This window comes from Onychomys torridus, chromosome 15, assembly GCF_903995425.1.
Source record: "Onychomys torridus chromosome 15, mOncTor1.1, whole genome shotgun sequence".
NCBI classification, from domain to species: Eukaryota; Metazoa; Chordata; class Mammalia; order Rodentia; family Cricetidae; genus Onychomys; species Onychomys torridus.
The window spans coordinates 39,190,616-39,213,997 of NC_050457.1; positions in this window are offsets into that span (position 1 = coordinate 39,190,616).

Consider the following 23,382-nt stretch of genomic DNA (forward strand, 5'->3'; position numbering starts at 1 on the left):
GATGTTCTATATGTTAAATGTGTTGCTCTGATTGGTTAATAGATAAAACAATGATTGGCCAGTAGCCAGACAGGAAGTATAGGCAGGACAAGGAGAGAGGAGAATTCTGGGAAGGAGAAGGCAGAAGCAGAGAGACACTGCCAGCCACCACCATGACAAGGAAGATGTAAGGTACCGGTAAGCCACAAGCCATGTGGCAACTTACAGACTAATAGAAATCAGTTAATTTAAGATATAAGAACAGCTAGCAAGAAGCCTGAGACATTAGGCCAAACAGTTTAAATAATATAAGCATCCGAGTGATTATTTTATAAGTGGGCTGTCGGACTGCTAGGGCTTGCTGGGACCTGGAGAGAAAACTCTAGCTACACCCCTCCCACCATCACTTCTGGATGTTTGAGTAACTTGATCTTGTGCAAGACAGCCACAGCCCTGTAAGTGTTTGCAACAGCCCTGTCACATCAAGAAAGAGGACACTAGCCGCAGGAGTCCCCCAATGTTTCAGGCTCTTATATTATTTCTATACATTTTCCATGATACTCCCTGAGTCTGGGAGAGGAGGGGTTGATAAAGATAGTCCATGTAGTTCACAGCCCCTCTCTTTAGCACTTTGACTAGTGATGGATGTCTGTGTTAAATGTTGCCACTGCATGACAGAAACTTCCCTGACCAAGGTGGAGAGCTGCAAAGGTCCATGCAATGTTAGTCAGCTGTAAAGAAACAGGAAATCATGGAAGCTTCAGGTAAGTGGATGAAACTGGACAAAGTTTCACCGAGTGAAGGCACCTAAAGTCAGAAATACAAGTGCTGCATGCTCTCCCTCACATGAGCCTAGCTTGGAGTCTTTTGTTTGGAGTGTGTTGGACTTGGAGCACCAGTAAAAGCAGGGGGATTACACAGCAGCTTCTGAGGCATGATGCATTTGAGCATAAGGATAGTTAAATGTAAGCTGTTTCTTTCAGGTTGCCCTGGTGTTGACCCCAAAATATAACAACCTAGCTCTGACTACTACCCATTTGCTTCCATTAGTGTGTAAACTCACTGATCTTTAGAATTTTGTTCCATACTCTCCTTTATTTTGATTGTCAGACCAATTACATAGTTCTATGTTACTCACACAGACTGATTTTTAAATATTCTTTTAAAATTCTTATTTATTATTAATGCCTGGAGGTGTGTGCATGCTGCTACCTACAGCTGAGATGAGAGGATAATTTTGTCTACTGTGTTCTCTCTGTCCACCTGTATGTGGGCTCCAGGATTGAATCAGGACACCCGGCTTACACAGCAAGCTCCTTATCTGCTGAACCATTTCTCCAATCCTATTATTTCTTTTGAACTTTGGAAGAGGAATGGTTAGAAGAAAGAATACACTCACATGGCCTTCAATACTTCCTGTGTGTTTACCTTTACTAGTGATCTTTATTTCAGATGGGAGAGTTTGACTGTCTTTCAATTTACCCCAAAAGACTATCTTTAGGATTCTGGCAGGACATTATGTTAAGCCACAACTTTTGCAATTGTTTGAAATTTGACACTTTTCAATTTTTTCCATATATATATAATCTAGCCTTCCAGCCCCCATTACTCATAAAGAGGAATCAGCTATTAATCTTATTAATCAGCTATTAATCTTATTAAAGATGTTAGATGTTTCAGGAGTTTAAAATCTTTTCTCTGGAATTTCAGTAGTGAGTTCCTCCACTGATTTTGGCTTTTAAGCATTGTTATGAGTTATCAAGATGTGACATTCTTAGAAAACAATGAGATTCCTAGATGGACAGATCACTATTGTTCATCAACATTAGGAAACTATTACCAATTATATATCTAGATATTTTCCTTTCCATTTCTTTCTCTCTGAACACATGGTATGTGCTGATACGCTTGTTGGTGTTTCCTAGATCTCTGACATGATAATTATATTTCTTTGCATTTGAAACCTGAAGACACGGAGATAATAGGATTACAGAACTGTTTTCCCACCTTATGACCATTGAACTCACTCATGTTCATATAACATTAGCCACCTTATCAGGGCACAGAGTAAAGACTAAGAACTTCTAATTAAATCTCATCTGGTTTACACTGTGAAACATTGCCCCAAGTGACGGCTCACCAGTTTCATCATTATCATCACTACGATAAAGACTTCTAGTTTCATTCAAATACAGAAAATAGGAGTTAGAGAGATGGGGGAGGAGTTCAGAGTGCAATGTATACTGCTCTTGCAGAGGAGCTGACTTTTTGTTCCCAACACATAATTTGGGTATCTTACAATTGCCTCTAACTCCAGCTCCATGAGATCCTACATCCTCTTATGGCCTTGCATTCATGGGCACTTGCATTCACCTGGACACACACACATACAAATATTAACACAAAAACACATACACAACGCACATTCACACACATATGCACACACACCACACAAACATACAAACACACAAATACACATTACACACACACACACCACACCACACTCACATACAAACACATGCATACATATTCCACACATACACATGTACACCACACACAAACACATAACACATATACAAACATACACCCATCTACACACATAAAACATACACATATACTTAAAAACTTCAAAAGTAATTAAATATTTTATTTTAAAAACTACAAAGAATAAAGTCAAATTATTTGTAGCCTTTTATGAAGGTGAACACCCAAAGATTCATATTAGTTAACACATCATTTAAGAGAATTCTAACCCATCAATGTAAGCCTCATTTGTCCCATTTCTTCAGAAGAATTTAAACATCTCTACACATTTAAGACAAACCCATTTACTCCTTGCATTCTTTGTCTTCTTTGTTTTGACCTTATAAATCATCCTAACACCCTTTGATCTCTTTGCATCCAAGATACTTTTTCCATTTGGAAATGTTTCTAAGGATCTTTGATGATAGAGTTTGTAACTCAGAGTAGGTCAGAATCTGATTTTAGACCACTGTCATTATTTGACATTTTTAGAGTTTATGCGAACTTTTACTTATCAGTGGGGAAATTGAGGTTCAAGATCACAGCCTACACCCAGAAGGCTCAAAGTTCAATCTAATATTTTATCTTCTTATTTTTTATTTATGTGTATTACAAAATTGCAAATTTCTATAAATCAGACCTAAATTTTCATTCATTCTTTATCACGTAGAATTTTGCTCTTCATCTTATGATTTTGTGACTCGGGAGCTAAACCAGTCATTTCACTTTTTAATCTATTTTATTTCACGAGTGTGTGTATATGTACCACCTGTGTGCAGGAACTCACAGAGTTCAGAAGAGGCTTTGGATGCCCTGGAACTAGAGTTACAAGTAGCTGTGAGTAGCATATGGGTACTGAGAAGCAAACCTGGGTCCTTTGCAAAAACAGCTAGTGCTCTGAGCCATCTCCCCAGCTCCAAGCCAATCACTTCTAAATTCCTTTACTGATTTTTTCTTCCACTAATTGCCAACAAAAAAGGTAAGCATCCATACCCAGGTAACCCCGCAGATATCCAAACTTCCTCCTCTCCTTTTTATTTTCCCAACCATGTATTTCAACCATTCAGAGCATGAGAATCCTCTAATCCTGGCGCCAACTGTACAGGGTTAATCTTATAGCAAAGTCAGAGAACCTAGCCTTATAGATTGCCAATTCTTACCAAACTTCATGCATTGACTAGAGATAGGGGGAAATCTGTAAATTTACCATAAATTTGGTAGCTTTCTAGATATCTTCAGAATAATACCTTATTACAAAGAAAAGATCCAAATTCAAACAAAGCAAAGAACAACACATAAATGTCAGCATCTGGGAGGGCTCCAAGCAGGAAAGGCACCTGCCACCTCCTAGTCTGGTGGCCTGAGTTTGAGATCCCAGATTGATATGGTGGAGGTAAGAGCTAAATCCCCAAATTGTCCTCTGAATGGCATACAAGAAAAAGCTGACTTGAATTTTAGTCAGTACTAATGGCTCATAAGCTAGAAAGTTACACAGCTAGGGCATTTTGGAGGTATCAATAAGTCAGCACACTGGAGAGGGGCCAATATTACAGCTATATTGGGTCTGCTTTCTTTCGAGGCAGGTTTGGGGCATGCTGTTTCACTACTGATAGCAAAAAGGCTGCTGTCTTTTACTCAATACTTGTCAAGAGTTCACGGATAATTCAGTGGACAAAGGAACTCACAATGACTCAGCTGATAGAAGTTGCCTCCCACCAAGCCTAATGACCTGAGTTCAATCCCCAGGGCCCACATGGTAGGACGAGAGCACCAACTTCCAAACCTTGTCCTCTGCATTCCTTGGGTTTGGTATAGAATGCACTCACTGATGTACATACAAAAATCAGTGTAGAAAAATGATACTCAAAAACTAACTACATGTCTCATTAGAACTTCACTGACAAAGACACTTTCTATAAAGCAATCATAATACATTTAAAATCATAGTTTATTAGTACTAGATGGCTTTTCTCTACAACAAATCATCTCAAAGTTTAATGTTTTTAGAGCACGAACTGTTGTTTTTGCTCATGAATCTGTGGATCTCGGATTTAGCTGTTACCTTAGTGTATCTTCTTTTCCTCAAAGCAGTTTAAGTTCTGAGTATGAAAGAATCTCATGAAGTAGAATATCACATAACTTTGAAAACTGTTGTTTCAGAGCATTAAATCTAGGCTTTATAGGAATATTAGTCTGGCAAAATCCATACTGGTCCTGAGAAAGTTAAGTATTTTAAGAAAAAATACTTTTTTTTTTTTAAAGCTCCCAAATCTGGTCAAGTTAAATGACATAAACTATGATGTCATAACACTGGACATGGAGATGTTCCCAGTTATAGCAGAAATGTTTATTTAGAGTGAAGAATATCAATTTTGAAACAATAATCAATAATGTGACTTACTAAACAGACACAAATTTAGTTAATTTTTCTTTGTCATTTGTTTATATGGCAATTTCAATAGAATTTAACGTGATTGAAGCCTGCTAATTTTGCCATCTCAGTACACAGTATTTGTTCCTCTGATGGCCTCCTTTCATAGACTGTAGGTGCATACACAGATCTTGAAAAGCATCCATTATTTTTCTTCCATTGTTTTTTGGGGGGGAACTCTCAAAAGCCAATTGTCCTTTGAGAGGTCCAAGCTCACCCTCTAGAGAATGACACCTTGTAGTGCAATAATAATATCTTCTTGGCAGCCCTCACTCAGTAGAAGGTAAATTGTTCTTCACATTTAGATTAATCACAGAGTTCATGAGTCAACATGGAATGGAAAGGTAGAAAGGTTAACAGCAAATTAGATGAGTGGAGTCAGGGAAAGCAGATGAATAGAATACACATAGGTATATCAATTAATAAAAAATAAGCAAACTAGTCACAAATGAAGTGAATTTTATATGATATCTACAATAATTAAACTTTATATAGTAATCATCAAATGCATGATAGGACTCAGAGTTTATTCATTTTATTTTATCCATTATATTTTACTTCTAGATTTGAAGTTTAAGTGTGTCTATCTAAGCCAACCAGTTCTCACTGTTCTATTATTTCTGGAAAAATCCATTTCCCTGTTTCAGAAGCAAAATTCTATACAAGTAACAGTGACAGTTAATTTTGTCAACTTACCATAACCTAGAATGTCAGGGAAGAGAGTTTCAATAAAGGAGAGTATACATTGGTGATTCTATGGGTCTATTAGATGCTGTGAGGTGGCGTACCCTGAATTAAAACATTCTCTTTTGGGGGCGGGGGAGGAGATTCAGGAAGCAAATGAAACTCACAAATTTCAGGAAGTTTCTGAGGCTTAAAAAATTCACAAACCCATTCCCAAGGCTGACAATTGCTGGGGACAAGAGAACATGAGATCAGCTGAGCTGCTTATGAGTCACATAAGGAGTGCAAAGAGATGCAGTTTCCATGAGTCATCATCCATGTTTGGGTGGTCTTTTTGATATTGTCTTCTGAAGTTAAGTACCAATATCACTTTCATGTTATAACCCTAAAGGAAAAGTTAGCTTTTTGTTAGCCAATGTTAAAAGAAGATTAGCTGCACTAGCTAATCATCCTAATATTGATTCTCCTTGTTTTTTAATACATAATCCTTTCAGATACCATAAAACAGGTAAGGAAATAGATTATAATAATATCAAAATTTAAACTGTAAGAACTTATTAAAAGTAGTTTTAGTGTGAGAATTTCCCCCTTTTTCTGCATGCTAATTTCCTGGGGCCTAACAAACAACACACACTTGATTGATCTTCAGAGTTACAAATTTTTGCTAATCCTTACTAGGAATAATCTGTACTTTACAAACAGTAAATAAGAAATTTTTACAAAGTAAAACAGTAATGAGAGTATTATGTGTTTGTATTACTTTATTTTTTATGTTTTTATTATTTTATTTTTAAGATTTCATGTGAGAAAACAAGCATAATTTTAATAGGCCATCCAATGTGTTTGCATGACAGATTCTTATAATTTATTGGACAGCAAGGAAGTGTGGTATTATGACTTTCCACCAGAAAAATTAACAATTGTAAACCAAGATTGACAAGTCCATTAAAATATATATGCCACTATGTTGAATGTGATTTTTTGACTCCCTGGAAAATAAATACATGACTTTTAAGAAAGACATAAGTAATAGAAATTATTCACACTGAAATTCTTCTTCCATATCAATAATAATGTTTAAAGTTTTAGAAAGTGAGATGTCATTAGGAGAACCTATTCAGAGTATGAGATATCCCTTGCATGCCAGTGAGAAAAGGGTGTTTGAATTAGTCAACTGTTCGTTACTGTGACATAATGCCTTGGGGAAATCACTTTAAAGAGAAAGGATTTCTTGTTCTCAAAGGTTTCAGGCCATGTTTGGTGATCTTATTGATAACTATGGAGAAACAATCATTATGGCCAAAGGCAACAGGAGAGAAAAAAATGAAAAAAAGAAAAAGAAAAGAAACTGCTCATCACATGGCAGCCCGGGAGCAGAGAGGGTCAATAAGTGAGGAAGTGTCCATGGTGAGATATAACCTTCAAAGAACACTTCCATTGATGTAAATCTCCCAATGCATTCTAATGTCCATCACCTTCTAGCAATAAACAAAACTATAAATATATTAAAGTACTAAGTCACTGCATAGGCTACAGTCCTCGTGGACAAATAACTTAATAGCTCCCCTAGATTTGAAACTATGTCTTCAACACTTGAGTCCTTTGGGCTATTTCATAGACAATCCTAGCTATGCTTAAGTCATCAACATGCCAGTAATATTGATGATTACTGATATTCTTACGACTCTTACCTTGTCTTCCAAAGCAAAGAACTTGGTGTATGCACTATGCCTCGGGCTTCTCTAATGCAAGGTGAGTAAGCTGTGGGATGTTTCATATGTTACTCTCTAGGGAACCACGTGTGCATTTCCTTGGGAGAGGATGAAATCACTTAAAAGTTTTACATGAGTATTTCTGCTTTCTTCATTCTTCTGACGTAATCTTGGTCTAAGAGTGGGTATCCCTTAACCTGTTTTATACACAGACTTACACAGACACCCAAGATCTGAGATTTCAAACAACTATGAAATTATACCTGAGTATTTAGCCTACACCTTTCTTATGCTAACCTCTAACAGCAGAAATAATTATAAGTTCACTATACTTATTCACTTGATTTTTATCTGTCAAAATGTTGTTTCTAAACACATGAGCCTGCTGTTCCTCAGCCTGTCTGCATCTCTGTGAAGGCCTTTGTACAGCCCATGTCTCAGCTGTGTTTTCCTCCCTTGCTATCTGGGGCAGCACAGGAGAGTAGAGAACTGTCGGTGTACTAACGGAGAACTTCAATAACCCCCATAGGAGGAACCTGTGGGGAATTTATATTTTTGGCCATGAATCCAGGGCTTTCATTTGAAGTTTCAGGGTGCGTCATGCAGTTGAGCACTGATTGAATAGGGGCACTGGAGGCTCGAGGGATCAAGCTGTGACATTTTTTCTGAGCCTGAAGGCTGTTCGCAGTCATTACGGCACAGTCCATGCTGACTGTTACTTCAGGGAAACACAGGGAGAAGGGGGCCGCGCCTCCGAGTGTGGGTGGTCGAATAAACTCTTTTAGCAACAGCAGTTGGTCTATTTAGCCTGAAAAGGAGACCACCAGCAGCCCCCAAAGTGCTAAAAAAATTGCAATCAATTTAAAAAATATATATTATATTACATAAAGGACTGTAAGAGTGAGTGCTAGGCATTGCTACACAGTGTTACCAGCTGCTAAATGAGGCAGTCACGGGCAGCCAAGCGGGATTTATCCTGCAACCCAGAGACTTTACAGCTCCCCCTCCACTCTGCCCTTCTCTTTGGGGGAAAAGAGAAAAAAAATCTAAACCAAACCAAAAATAAAAGCAGAAAGAAAAAAACAAAAAACAAAAACAGCAGGTAGTTTAGAGAAAATTTATCAAAGGGCTACTGAAATGTAGTCATCTTGAATTTTTTATGATTCTAAGTGTTTAAGGTATTTTTTTTTTTTTTTTGGACAAGGATTGTTAAGAACCACATCCAAGCCATACATTTTTATAATGACTGGGGACTAATGTACATCTTCAGATTCATTCAGGAGGTAAGTCGGCCTCGATATCCTACAAAAGTGATGCTATCTCGGTTTTAAGTGATTGGCTCCAAGTTTTTAAAGCCATATACTGGTATCTAAATGCTAATTGACATTTACAAAACATATAAAATGCATTTTAGCCATCATGCTAATTCAAGGCATTGGATTTTTTTTTTCTTAACCCACACCATCAGAATGTTAAGGAGTTTGTCAGCATTTACATGGGTAGACTAATTGCACCTGAATCCCAAATACACAAGATAAAGGTCGTTTCATTACATTGTGGTTCACTGTAAACTATGAGTTTAAAGTATAATATACAAAATAAGTTAGGGTTTCTATAATAATAATCTCCCCAAATCCTCACATATTAATGATGAAATAGATATGTCCAGCCTTGGAATTCTTTAAGCAATAAGAAACATTCCACTATGGTTTGAACATATTAAGTGGACTATTCCATGAACAACCAACCCTTAAGTTTTAAGTTGCCACCATTCTGAGCTGTATGATGAAATCTTTTGCTGCTCTACTCTGGCCTGTCTAGAATAGAGATAATGCCTTTCCCCGGCATATCCACATATGTATGCTATCCTCCCTTAGTCCTTGAGCAGCCATCTTGGTTCTCCTCATCCAATACTGTTATTATGCCTCACATCCTATTAACTCTATTAGAAGTGAAATTAAACTCTGCTTTCATACAAATTGCATTAAGAAATACCATATCCATCTCCAGTTTAGGCTTTAGAGTTAGTTTATATTTTCACATTTTTCTAAAGCACAGTTCTACATATTTAATCTCATTATTATAGGTAAACAATGATTGAAACATTTAGACTCTAAAAGGTACTTCATATCTCTAGTCATGGAATCATTCTGCCAAAAATATCTCTAATACACAATTTTTAATGTGGTAAGTATACTTTATACATTTTCATTCATGATTCATAGACAAATAAAGCATCTATTGTGTGTACTGGTAATATGTTTAAGTGATGAAAATGTTTCTTAATTTAAATGTTGTATAAAATTATCAATTCCTTGAGAGAGAGGCTTTGGTCAGGTCACTGCTGTGATGCTAAACCTCAGTCTTGTGCCTAGTACAGATCAAATCTATCATGTTCTATAAATTGATGAGTAAATGGAAGAGACAACACAGGAACAAACTATGAATATGATAGCTCATCATAAATGCCTACCTAATTAATATTTCAAAATTTATTATTTGTGGCACTGTTATCAGCCTGTACCTACCTGCTAAAACTTTTCTTCTATGTTCACTTTATGTTAATGGAACACTTTCAATAAATTACGTTTGATCCAGAATTCTCAACAGGAATTCAAGTACCCTGGCAATTAAAGATGCACAGTTGTCACGGGCAAGAGATATATATATAGCTCAGTGGTAGAGTACTACCAGGCTAGCCTGCACAGAGTTTTCCTCAACACCACAGACAAAACAACAAGAAAGACAAAGACACACTATGTTCAAAACAATGTGATAAAAGCAGATTCATTGTTTCCAAGTTAAAATGGATTTTTTTCCAATTAGAAATGAAAAAGTTATTAAGGAAAACTTAACTGGAAGACCTTGCTCTCATAGGCATACCAATGAAAAGATTTGGAAGAAATGGGTGAAGGTTTTTGTTTATTTTTGTTTTTTAGTAGCCATAGCTTGCACTGAATCTAAGAATGATAGCAAAACCACATTGGCTAAAAGACAAAGTAAAGGATTGGAAAGAGGCTATCGCCCGCAGTAGGTTTATGTCAGATGTTCTTATGAATGTTCTTGATACTTAAAAGACAACATCAAGGAATTCTACAAGCATACAACCTACTTTGTCCTGTCTGGTACTGTCTCTGCTTATAAAGCAACATTTATTTATTTATAAATTCTTGTGATTTAAATATTTCATTTGGAAATCGGTCACAAATTTTTGTGAACCTCCACAACAATCTGCCTCTCTTTTTCATTTTTTTATTCTATAGTATTTCCTAGAAATAGTCTTTAATATTTGGGGGTTGAACTAGACATTTTAACCTTATGTAGAATAATAGTTAACTAACATCTGTGTTTAAAAATATTACAAATATAGATGATTGTCATTCCAGAAGAAATTAATCAGAACATTTAATTTAAAATTTTCATGTGGCTCATGTTATACTGTAATTTTTGAAATAAAAACTGAAGATATACTCTGCTTCTACAATATCTCATAGTATCAAACCACCCTAGAAGGAACTCACTTAGTAAATAGCTACATAAAATGTTGAGATCGTTTCAATGATTTGTTTACTGCAATGCTATTTAAATGACTGTTACCATTTTATTTTATTTTTAGTGGGAGTTGTACTGATGACCTGGCTTGAACAAGAATGATCACAATAAAAATAATGTGTATCACATTTTGTTGTGATTGGATCAGGTTGAGACTTAGAAAGGAAAAATGGAACATCCATATGACAGTATCATATCCCTGTTCACTCCATAGTTCTGACAGAGATGTAGATTTCCCTGGAGAGACAAGTAAAAAGCCGTGCAGGAGCTGTTCCTGCATTTGCAGTATTTGACTTGTTAACCGTTCTTTGTGTCTTCTTGACCATGAGATTTCACAGGTCACACAGGTGAAAGTGACCCCTTCAAAGGTCAGCGTCAGAACACCTAAGAAGCATTTTGATGATATCCTCCCAAACGCCCAGGATTCAATGACAGCTATTTTATTGGGTTGACCCCTCAGCACACAGAGAAAAGATGCATTCAAATGTCAAGTGCCTGCTGACAAAGGCCAGCTTAGTCTTGAGTGGCTGTACTTTAACCCCTCCAAAAAGACATCTCACTCACAGAGGTCCATGCTCAAGTATTTTTGCTATGTATTATGAAAATGAGTATCATATTTTTAAAACTTATTGAAGTTAAAGCTAAATACCCAGTCAGATTTATTAAATATAAATTGCAAAAAAATGTTTTGGATCAATGTGATGTCTCATTTTCAAGATGAGTGTACAATAATTACACCGTATTTAATGAAATTGTAGGTCCATGACACACAGAACTCATCCTAAAGCCAACGCTCCATGGGTTGCTGCTTACTATTTAAATCTTGATACTTTCCTTGAAAATTGTGGTTGAAACCATTTGATTTTGTGAATGAGTCAGAGAGTCTCAGAAAATAAGAGGATAACTTGTTTAAGGCACTAAAGGTGAGATCATTTTTCATGCTGGAGATAGGTTGAGTATACCCCTCCTAAGAGGAAGAAAAAGTGACAAATGATTGTAGGCGATACAGTTCAGCCATGAATGATTTGTAAATGAATGAACACAGCTACATTTCCATAAAACTTTATTTGTGAAACAGAACCCTGCATCTGGCCCTTCCTAACCTTTGTATCAGATCATTGAGCTCCACAAAAAAAGGTTCAGGGCTACTCCTCAGTTTAGGATCGCTAAGAAAAACACTGTCTGCAGTATTTTTAGTTATTGTATTTTTATTTAACATGAATTTCTCAAATTAGACAGGTGTATATATGTATGTATATATGGTTATTAATAATTTATGTATAGAAATATATGTATATATCACAGTATCCAGTATGTAATTTACATATATTAATATATTAGTATATTACATATATATATAAATAAACAATATATATTGAATACTAGAAAATAAAACACATACTGGATTGTTGATGCCTATCTTGCTTACATTAAACTTTAGGATAGTATGTAAGAACAAGAAAGCCTGATTTTCTGGGGAGCAGTCGGGTTTTCTGAAGAAAAGAGTTCGTTTATTGACTAGTAGATAACACTGACGCTATAGAACTGATAATCCTACTGTTCTAAATTTGAGTTTTATGCTTGCTTCCCATTTAGCTGTGCTACTTTAGGTAAAGAATAACTTATTTCTCAACATAAACTATGTATTCATAACTGAGATTAACACTTAATAGTTGTTGTTTACTACTTTGCTATTATTTTCAAATACGAATTGAAATGATTTGGTCTTTGAATTGTGTAATCTCCAGAAGTCACTCAAATGTGAGTGTTAACCCACATCTTTATATTATTGTTTCTTAAGTGAAAACTCTAGAAAAGCTACTGTGGTCAGTGATTGAATGGGAGGCAGGAAGTTTTATATATGGTATTTTCTAGGAAGGAAAGAAAGATTTAAAAGATTAGGAAGGGAAGATACAGAGACATTAAAACAATTTAGCAGGAGACACGAATGGTCTATAAAGGACTAGGTAGTAAATATTTTAGGCTTTGCAGGTCATAAATTCCCTTCACACAGATACAGTTCAGCCATTTGGGGGAGGAAGGAGCCATGAATGATTTGTAAATGAACGAACACTGCTACATTTCCATAAAACTTTATTTGTGAAACAGAACCCTGCATCTGGCCCTTCCTAACCTTTGTATCAGAACATTGTGCTCTACACGCAAAGGTTCAGGGCTACTCCTCAGTTGTTATCATCTACGGGGATGGGAATGCCAGCAGGAGAGCCTAGTCTTTTCTAGATGAGCAATTCAATACAGTAATCACAAATGATTAAAAACACTTTGAAGGGAGTCATAGCTGCAGCGGCACTGGCTTAAAGACATGTGAGTGCTTAGCCCTAGACACCTGTCCTCTCTCTCTCTCTCTCTCTCTCTCTCTCTCTCTCTCTCTCTCTTTCTCTCTCTCTGATATTTGTAGTTGTGTTTTTATAAAAATGTAACAATGATGAATATGGAATTCAAAAGCCAGGAATGCCAATGTAATGGATGGATAGGAGGAGTTGGAGGAGAAGAGAAAGGGGTAGAAATGGTATAAATACTTGGTATTCATATGTGAAGTTCTCAAAGTAAATAAATAAAAAAGAGGGGCTGAGAGATGATTTTATAACTAAGCACAGTGATTGCTCTTCCAAAGAAACCAGGTTGCTTTTCCCAGAACCCAGTTGATAGCTTACAACCATTTCTAATTCTGGTTCCTGGGATCCTCCCAAAGTTCTGTTCTGGCCTTTGCAGGTACCAGGCATGCATGTGGTGTATGGACATAAATGAGAGATAAAAAAATACATAAAAAATGAGAGAGAGACAGACAGAGGGACAGAGAGAGAGATAGAAAGACACAGACCGAGAGAGAGGAGATAAGAGGGGAGACAGCAATAGAGAGAGCTTAAAACATGAAATTGCCTGCATGTAGATTTGTTTATTGACTGCATCCCAAATCAATGACCATCCTTCAGTTGAGTGCACAGCAACAATCACCTATGACAGCAGCACCATACTTATAACACAGAGTCAAAATTGTGTATTTTTAGTTTCCCAATATTCAGAGCAAAGGATTTTTTTTTATATAGCACAAAGAATATGTGCTTACAACAGGTAAGAAATGCTAAATTTGCTACATAAAGTGTAGTTTGATCTAAAAACAAAGACTCCAACCTATTACCTATTCATCACAAGCTGTTCTAATGTCCTAATCCAGTATGTAATTTATATATAGTAGTATATATTAACATATAATATATCTTGCACACATTATACGTATATTTATTGAATACTAGAAATGTTGTATGTGCCTTTCCTTCAGCACACACTGCTAGAATTATTTGTGCATAAGCTTCATTTACCATGCAAGTCTAGCAATACTCAAAATGCACTTTCATTTTTTCACTTTTGACCTTAAAGCTACATTTTAAGTTCTTCATCTGTATGACCCCTATGAACCTTTCGGTCCCTTGTGCACTTGTCAAAGAACCCACCAAAGCTGATCTCTTTTCTCCAAGGAGACAGCTGTTCGCTTCTCACAATCTTTTGCCCCAAGCACTGACAACTAGAACTTGCTTCTAATGTGGTTACAAATCTTGTTCCAGCTGGTGGCTCCTTTTCAACAATGAAGGTTACTATGAGCCCCACGATAGCACTTAGGGTTGAAACTCCACTCTCCAGTACTTCAGGCTCCATCTGGTAGCCCTTTAACCCTTTTTGTGGCCCTGCACAGCCTCTCAAACATATGTCTGCTATGAAATGTAGAACATGTACGATCCTGGTAAGTTTATATATATAATTTTTTGGTCTGATTCTTGCAACCTTTCTTATAGAGAATAAGATATAATAGGAAAAAAATCACTGTACTCTTTTTAATTCTTTTTGTAATGTTTCTGAGCTTGTTTAGTGAAGAGTTTAAACCTTTAGATGTACAGTTTATTTTAGGGTTTGCCATACCTGATTCTGATTGGAAATGTGCAGCAATTTATCCAATACCAATTCTCCTGTAACACTTGAAGGAATACATCTGCCAACACTGAACTTGCCCACTTACTAAAACACAAGAAACAGCTGAATAGAAACAGCCTGACAGTACAAATATGGATTTAGCATCCGCTGTACATTTTGCAATAAAATACCTTCTCTAACAAAACAGTTAAACCTAATCACTTTAAAATGCAGTTTCCATTTACATATCAACAATTCATTTTTAAACTAAAAATTTAACAAGATTAAGAAAGCACAACTGATATTTTCATATTAATTAAAATCCATTTTCATTATATAATTTGTCAAATTTGAAGCACTGATTTTTTGGGGAAATGTCATTAAATATTACTATATTTTTATGAGTAAAAAACAGAGGTGATTAATTAAGTTGGGATATATTTTATTTTATATTTACTTTGAGATTTTAATAAGTAAATAACTAGCAGAGGATGTTAATGATATGCTCACTGGAGTTGAAAAATAAGACTTTATTTAATGTTGAAAACATAAGACTTCTTTCATATATATATTAAATTTGAAATAAAGATTGTTTAAAAATTGTTTTAAAATTGAAATTAACACAAAAATAATTTGGAATCTGTAAGTGAATACTGATTTTCTTTATTGGGCCAGTAACTTTGAATTTTCAAAATCATCACTGCCTAATTGTACAATTTCCTTTTCAATGATCCCTAAGTGCTGATTGCGTGACACATGGAAAGCAGCTTGTACATATACATGTTTGTGCAAATTTTGTAATATTACATACTTTGATATCAAGGCATATCAAGGAAAATAATGATGATAGGTTATTAATATTAAGTTACTTAAAAATAAGTTAATTGCATTTGTAGCCTTACTTAAATAATGGAAATGGGGGAAAAATTATGGATTAGGAAAAATGTATTTTAATGTTTATAATAGTAACCTGTGCTTCAGCAAAACAATTTTGTTTTTTTGTTGGTAGTAGAAATCTTTATTTGTGTATTTATTCCTTTCACATCGTATTCATGACATTTAATATGTTCCACCAAAGATGTAAAAAAATAACTTCAAATATGTTTAAAATGTGTGCAGCAGATACACAAACACTTTACTTCATCTTTGCCACTACATGGACTGAGCAAGAATTCACTTCAATTAAAAGGAAATAACAAACTAATAAGGAAAAATTTAAATTAGATAGTACAACTCTGTGCTATTGGTAATTTAGAAGAAAATTAACAATTTTCTTGAAATGTTCCTCTACTGAAGGACATTGACAAAATAATTCCCCATTAGCAGAATATGTTTTTGAATTTTGCATTTTATGAAGACAAAACTTGAAATTGAATGAGTTATTTTATGCTTTGCATTATTATTTTCTGCCTAATATTTGATGATGTAGGCAGTAGTTCTGGTTTAGGCCTCCAATCTAATTCTAAGCTCCACACCTATGTTGCTTCATTAGAAAATTAGAAATAATGAACCATGCTTCTGAGTTAACACACATGTTGATGTGTTGAATATTGGTTGTTTGTTTGGGCTTTGCTTTATTCTGTTTATTTCACATGATTAGAATTTAATTTTGAATACTTGGTATGTTAGTTAATTTTGAAACTGGAGATCTCACTGTGTGACACTGATGGCAATTTTAAAATCCAACTGAGAGATTAACTTAATGATAAGAGTTTAACCTTTTTAAAATTGTTTTTATTTGTAAATGTAAATTAATGTAAACACACACGTCTGTAGATATTTATATATATGTATGTATATATATGAACAAACATGCACTACATTACACATAAATATGCAAGTACAAACTTATATAATTATGCATATGTATTATATATGAGAAAGCCATTAACACTAAAAGAAGAAATCAGACTGGCCCATGTTGTACATATTCAAAGGAGAAGAGAACTTTGCACAGTTGTTTCTGACAAGCATCTAACAAGTGCACCTACTTGATGGTTACATAGAGAATATGTCATTTCATGTTTTGTTCAACTTTCAAGTAAAGCAGCAATATGCAACATGTTTGGAAAATTTAGAAACTTCTGAAAATCACGAATAAAAATCTAAATGACTAATAATGCTAAAAGAAAACATGTATAAGCATTTTCATCTCTTTGGCATTTATTCAAAATCAATACTGAAACTTTAGGAACTAGTTTTGAAAAATTTTAAAAGTATGGCACATAGATTGTGCCTACTGTTATTACCTTAAAGTTTTAATTATTTGTAGTGTCCTATGTATGTAAATAGGTTCCAAAACATCTTGCTTTTGCATTGTGTGTAAATATCCCTAACAAAATTATTTTTCTCTATTTAATTAAATTCGTTAAATTAAAATCTCAAAAATGTTATGTAGGCATAAGAGGTCTGCTTTTACATACATTAGAATTGCCATTCTGAAAAGTTACATCCTAGGACAATAGCAGAAAGGAGTTACCTTTCTTGATTGTCCATTTCTTAGGCTGGAAATCAAAGTGATGATTTCTGTTTTCTTTTGCATTTTTCCCTTATTAGCAATAATTAACACTGGGCTATTGCAAGTTCACCTTTTTTTTTTTTTTTTTTTTTTTGATATGTGACCATTAACTACTATGTGGTAGGATTAGAGATTTCTATGCAGATCACAGAAAGCTATTTTCAAGCTATTTTGCCACATTCCTTCCTTATATTTTTTATTTAAGGTTATTTGATTGACACACAGAAGCAGGATAGCATATATTGATGGCACTGTGAGATATTCCAACACATGTTTATAGCATATAATCTGTAAACAGCCAAAATTTAAAATCGGGACCTGTCCCTGGTGCATGAGCCAGCTTTTTGGGCCTAGTGTCTATGGTGGGACACTTTGTGTAGCCTTGGTGCAGGGTGAAGGGGCTTGGACCTGCCTTCGCTGAGAGTGCCAGGCTCTGCTGACTCCCCATGGGAGACCTTGCCTTGGATTAGGAGGGAATGAGTGGGGTTGTGGAGGAAGGCTGGGGGGCCAGGAGGAAGGAGGTGAGGAGAATCTGTGGTTGGTATATAAAATGAATAGAAAATCTCTTAATAATAACAATAAAAAGAATAAAAGAGAAAAATTTAAATTCTCAAAAATGTAACTAATTGTTCCATTACCTCTTGACACACTATTGTATATACACGCACATATGGAAATACTAAACCACTCTCTCCCTATCTCTCACAGACACACAACACACACAGAGAGAGAGAGAGAGAGAGAGAGAGAGAGAGAGAGAGAGAGAGAGAGAGAGAGAGAGAGGCAGAGAGAACACTTTTAAAAAGAAGTAAATTTTCAAAGCCAAAACAATTTTTCATCTCCACTCTGCAAGTCAGAACCTACGCAGAGGTTAAACACGAATATTTAGCCTGCTTCCTTTTTAGAAATGATTCTGGGTGGAACATTTTTTTTTTTAGTTTTTCTTCTAACTATACCTTAACTGTAGCTCTTCTGCCTAACTAATGCTCTCTTCTCCCTCTGCCCCAAATCCTCTCCTTCTCTATCGTCCTTCCCACACCCTGTGGGCCATTGTCCATCCACAGCATCTTTCTTGGGTGTCCTCTGGTGGGAGTGCAGGGGGAGAAGGACTCAGTTTTCCTTAAGGGGCTGGCCATTGGGACTTTGATCTTTCATAGGATCCTACAACATGTTGGCAGAGTGTCCAAGCCTTGCTACATTTCCTGTAACTAGCTTTGGCAACGTAACCCTTGCCCCAACTATAACAAAAATAATCAAAAGAGGAGAGGAGAAGGTCATAACTGGAGAGACAGTGGGGGTAACAGGAAGTGGACAGAGAAGGCAGAAGAGGTAAAAATTGATATAAATACTGTTCTTATGTATGAAGTTCTCAAAAACACCCAGAAATTAAATGATTAAGTATAGGTATTTTTTTTTTAATCCTTACAAGTAAAGACAAAAATTTACTAAAGAGTTTAGTATGGCCTTTGAATGACTGGATCCAGAAACATCCTTTTGTTAGGAGAAGATTTGAATCCTTATTTGGAAAAAATAATGGTGAACTGATTAACAATATACTGTAAATCAATAAATTAAGATCGAGCCAAACAGTGATATGAAAACAGTGCAAATAGGATTTAGCAAGCTCTTCCTGAGATCTTTCCTACAGACATTAGACCTATTCCTCTCCTGCAGTTGAGAGAAAAAATATGAGGGTGTCATGTTTTGCTTATAGGCCTCTAGCATAGTCAGAAAGTTTCCCAGTCCAATCAGGGCAAATGTATTTCTGTCTTCCTATTCAGCTGTCTTACACCCAAAGAACAAAGCTTAAAAAAAAGAAACAAAAGATAGGATGGTAAGAAATACTTGAAAAACAAAAAACGAACAAACAAACAAACAAAAACATAAAGAGAAAACAACAGCCTTTGTCTGACAAATATTTTTAAGTAAGGAGTGTGTTCCACACAATGACAAACCCAGAATTTTGAACGTGTAGCTGACGGAGAGTTATCTTATCAAGTAGCCAAATGAGGGGAGAGGAAATTCTATACAGTTAATTAGTTTTGGGCTTCTCCGAAGTCTCAGTGTTTTGTAAACAACATCGAATCTTACCTAGAAGATGCAGTTAAATGTGGTGCTTCTTACTTAGAAGGAAGCAGCAGATTATTAGTAAAATTGAATTAAGGAATCAATAATTTTGAAGCAAGGAATAAAACCAAGTTCCAGCAAGCAAAAGGCAATACTTTAGTAGATTAAACTGTTAAGTGAGCTGCTTTATAAAGATATCTGGCTGCCCAACATGTTGAAAAATGGATCCTAAAACTCAACCTTTACTACTACGCCAGTTTCAAGCAATTGGTCTGTTTAGTGGAAAAACTGGTTAAAAATAATGACATTAAGATAATTAGGTCAAACATGTTGGAATACAGTATATTAAAATATTACATGCTATAGCCCACAGATACAAAGATAAAGAAATATTATGACTCACTTAAATGTCTCTTGCCGGGGGAAATTTCACCGAAGTTACCTTTAAAGTCTATACTTTAACTTCACAATAACAAGAAAGTGTAAAATTAACATTAGTATGTAAGTTACAATTTTATCATATTTGAGTATCTTCTAATAATTTCTTTAATGTGGTTAGGAATATGTTAATACTGTGTATCAGCTTTACACCTAAAGGAAGCCTTCTTTGTCTATCTAAATCCTGTCTAGCCTCTATAGCAAGTAAACAATAATAAAAGGAAAACAGTTGGTACCTGGGCGGGGGGGGGGGGGGGGGAACTAGTAGAATTCCAACAGTAATCAAAAACACTTGACTAAAGGGGTAATTTAAGAACTGGGAATCCTGGAGATTTACCACCTAGTGCACCTTCGGACTTAACCAAAACAGTGAATGCCTCATGAAATGAAGACTGTCAAGATCACCTGAGAAAGTTTGGCTATTATGTCTTCCAAACAGGAATTCATCAACTTCCCCTATCCAAACTGAGTTCTGTGTCTCCTGGGTGTCCAGGGATCTGATGCCTCTCCTTGATATTGCTTTACAGACTGATAGAACAAACATCGTAAGGATTTAATGTGCTTTGCCTGAGTTTATCACCAAGAGAGTCAGGTGGCTCATTCCTGAGATAAAGCTCATGTGCTCTGGCTTAAGAAGGGGTATTCTTTTTTTTACTGTTGTTCTCCTCATTCTTTAAAGGAGAAAAAATATCTTTCCCAGCCGAGAGTCCTGATTACAGAAAATGATACCAACATGCAATTACTCTTGAACCTCACTGGGCATTATATGTCATTTGAACATCAAAGAGAAAACATTGGGTACTGTTAACCTAACCAAAGAATTGCAGCAAAAAATCAGAGAATTGGTAAACTCCAGCATACACAGGATCCTGCATTGTTTTCATTTCACATTTAAAGGAGAATTTCAGGTTATGACTAAATGTGATCACCTTCAAAGGCCTTTAACAAATAATTATGATAAAACATATATAAACTTTAATCACTTTAAGAACTTGAAAGTATGTAGTGCAATGATATTGTGTGTTTTCATATGATTTACAGCCAATCTCCAGATTTTCCATCTAAATCTTCATGCTTCCATCTAAAAATCCAACAACTAGCTGTCTATCTATCTTCCCTAGCTTCCTGCCATGCGCTGTTTGTTTTTGTGTCTCTGACAATTTGGTCCTTTAAATAACATAAATAAGAGAACCCATCAGTATCTTGAACTTGTTTATTTCATGTTGTGTGATGTCTTTAAGTTTCCTTATATCTTAATATATGTCAGAAAACCCTTTCTCTGGAATGTTAAATTATATCCTAGTACATAAATGCAACATAGTTTATTTACCTCTTCATTCATTAGAGGATGAGGAGAGCAGATGTCAAATAAGGCTGTCTCAAGAAAAGCATGATGTCTGCTTACATATTGACAATCATTTTGACATCCTTAATATCTAAAGGAATTCTTCATTCATTCTGTGTCAGTTAAGTATTATTTGTGTTAGTTACCACTATGTTCCCAAGTAATAAAAACATCACACTGAATATTATTTTTTTCACTCAGTCCTCCTTAATATCCCCACCCACTTTTGCTCTTATGCACTGTGGGGCTCAGTTCGGAGCTGTTCTGTCTCTCATCTGAATTATCTGGTTAGACACCTGTAGGCTTTTCCTGCCTGGAGCATCTCTTATCTGTGATTCATCATGCATGTTGCTGTTTTAAGTTTTTCCTGTAATGAACACTGATGAGGAACCTTTTCCCAGTTACCTTCGAATCCTTCAAACCAAAGCCCCGAAGACCCACTTTGTTGTGAAGCTCAAATCTCTGTGTGACGGGTTGTCAGGTCTCCCCAGCCTCTACCACCCACTCCTGGCTTCACTATACCCACCCCTTCCTTACCAACCATGGCTAGACTGGTTTTCACTGACTAGAAATATTACACTGTCTTTCACCTCTCTGTTCTCTTAAAGTCTAGTCTACTTGTCTGAGAAGTACTTCTAATGGCCCCCCTTTCTGCCTATCTACTCCAAGCCCTTCTTCTGCTAGATTCATCTTGGTTCAAGTCACCTCAACTTCCTATTCACTCCCACAGTCTTGAAGTAGATGAGTGAGAGGCACAGCTAAAAATGTGGCAATGATTTACTGGGCTATTAATACTTAACTCTGGATTTCAGTGAAATTTAAGGCATGGGAGACCCTATTAGGTCACTTAGACGATTTCTCTTCTTCATCAAAGACGGCACATTCACAGCTAACTAAAATAAATATATAAATAAATTATACAACTTAAAGGAACATGTACATTTTGTAAACCACTCTCCAGAATCCTTAATGATGTGTAATGAACTTGCTTCTTAAATCATTGTTTAAATTCCATAAATTTCCCATCCAGAGATTTAGACAGATTTCTTCCTTTTTAATTCATGGAGAAACAGGAGATGGGAACCATATATTTTTGACTTGTGGATTTAAATAACTTCTTAGTTCTTGCCTCCAAGTTGAATAATTCCAGATCTTTTCACCTTTTCTTGTAGGTCTTACTTTACAACCAATTCATTATCTTTGTGGCTGTCCTCTGAACCCTCTTGGAGTTCTCACATTCCTCTTAAGACTAGGAGTCTGTGACAGGCTGCAGGATTCCAGGAAGGATTTGACAAGTTGTCTGTTCATTAGGGATTACCTCATAGTGCTTGCACACTAGCCCCCACAGCATTAACTGTGCCTCGAAATCTTGGATGCTTACCTTTCCAATAATTTCCTTCTACTCTGATGGCTAAGTATACAACCTTCTGCTTATGCAACAGGGCAAATTCAGGACTTCTTTTTTCCCTTTGTGCCTAAGTACAATCAATTACTTATTCTTTTTTCTTGCATTTGAAGCCTCATCCAGTGTTCTAATTTACCCACCATGAAAGTATAACCAGTTTATAATTATCATTCATACTTACTAAAATAATGTTAATAGCTGTGTTCCAAAGCTACCACTCCTAAACAGATGACATTTGCACTTTAGTGATATGATAACAAATCAAAACAACAATGCTACCCATAATTCGGGTTATTCTACATGGATTATCTTACTTTGCCCTATTATTAGAGATGGTGGTAATAACGAAATAAGCAGTTAAGTAGTATTCATATTACTCCTCTGCCTTTTGCAATTTCCCAGTGAATCACTTATTTCATCACCAGATTACAAAATGGGGGAAGTAAGACATAAGTTGTTTGTAGATTGTCTTCCAGGGAAGTACCAGAAACAGAACTTGTAATTGAGTCAAGGGTGACTCATAACTTACCCTTAGAATATATATGTCCACACAAATATTTGGACCTACAGAAAGCTAAATGTTCTTGGAATGAAGGTTTTGAGAGAGGAAAGGGGTGCTTCTTTAGTGTCTCTGAATTTGAAAATTCCAGCAATGTAGGAAAACAGATTTGCCATTCTGGATGCTCTGAGAACAAAACTAAGTAGAGAGATAAGAGCAGGGAAGAGCAGCCGACTGAAGGCTTCTGTCTGCAAGAGGAATTACTGAGCTGCAAAGGAAAGCTCTGCCCCAGACCTTATTAG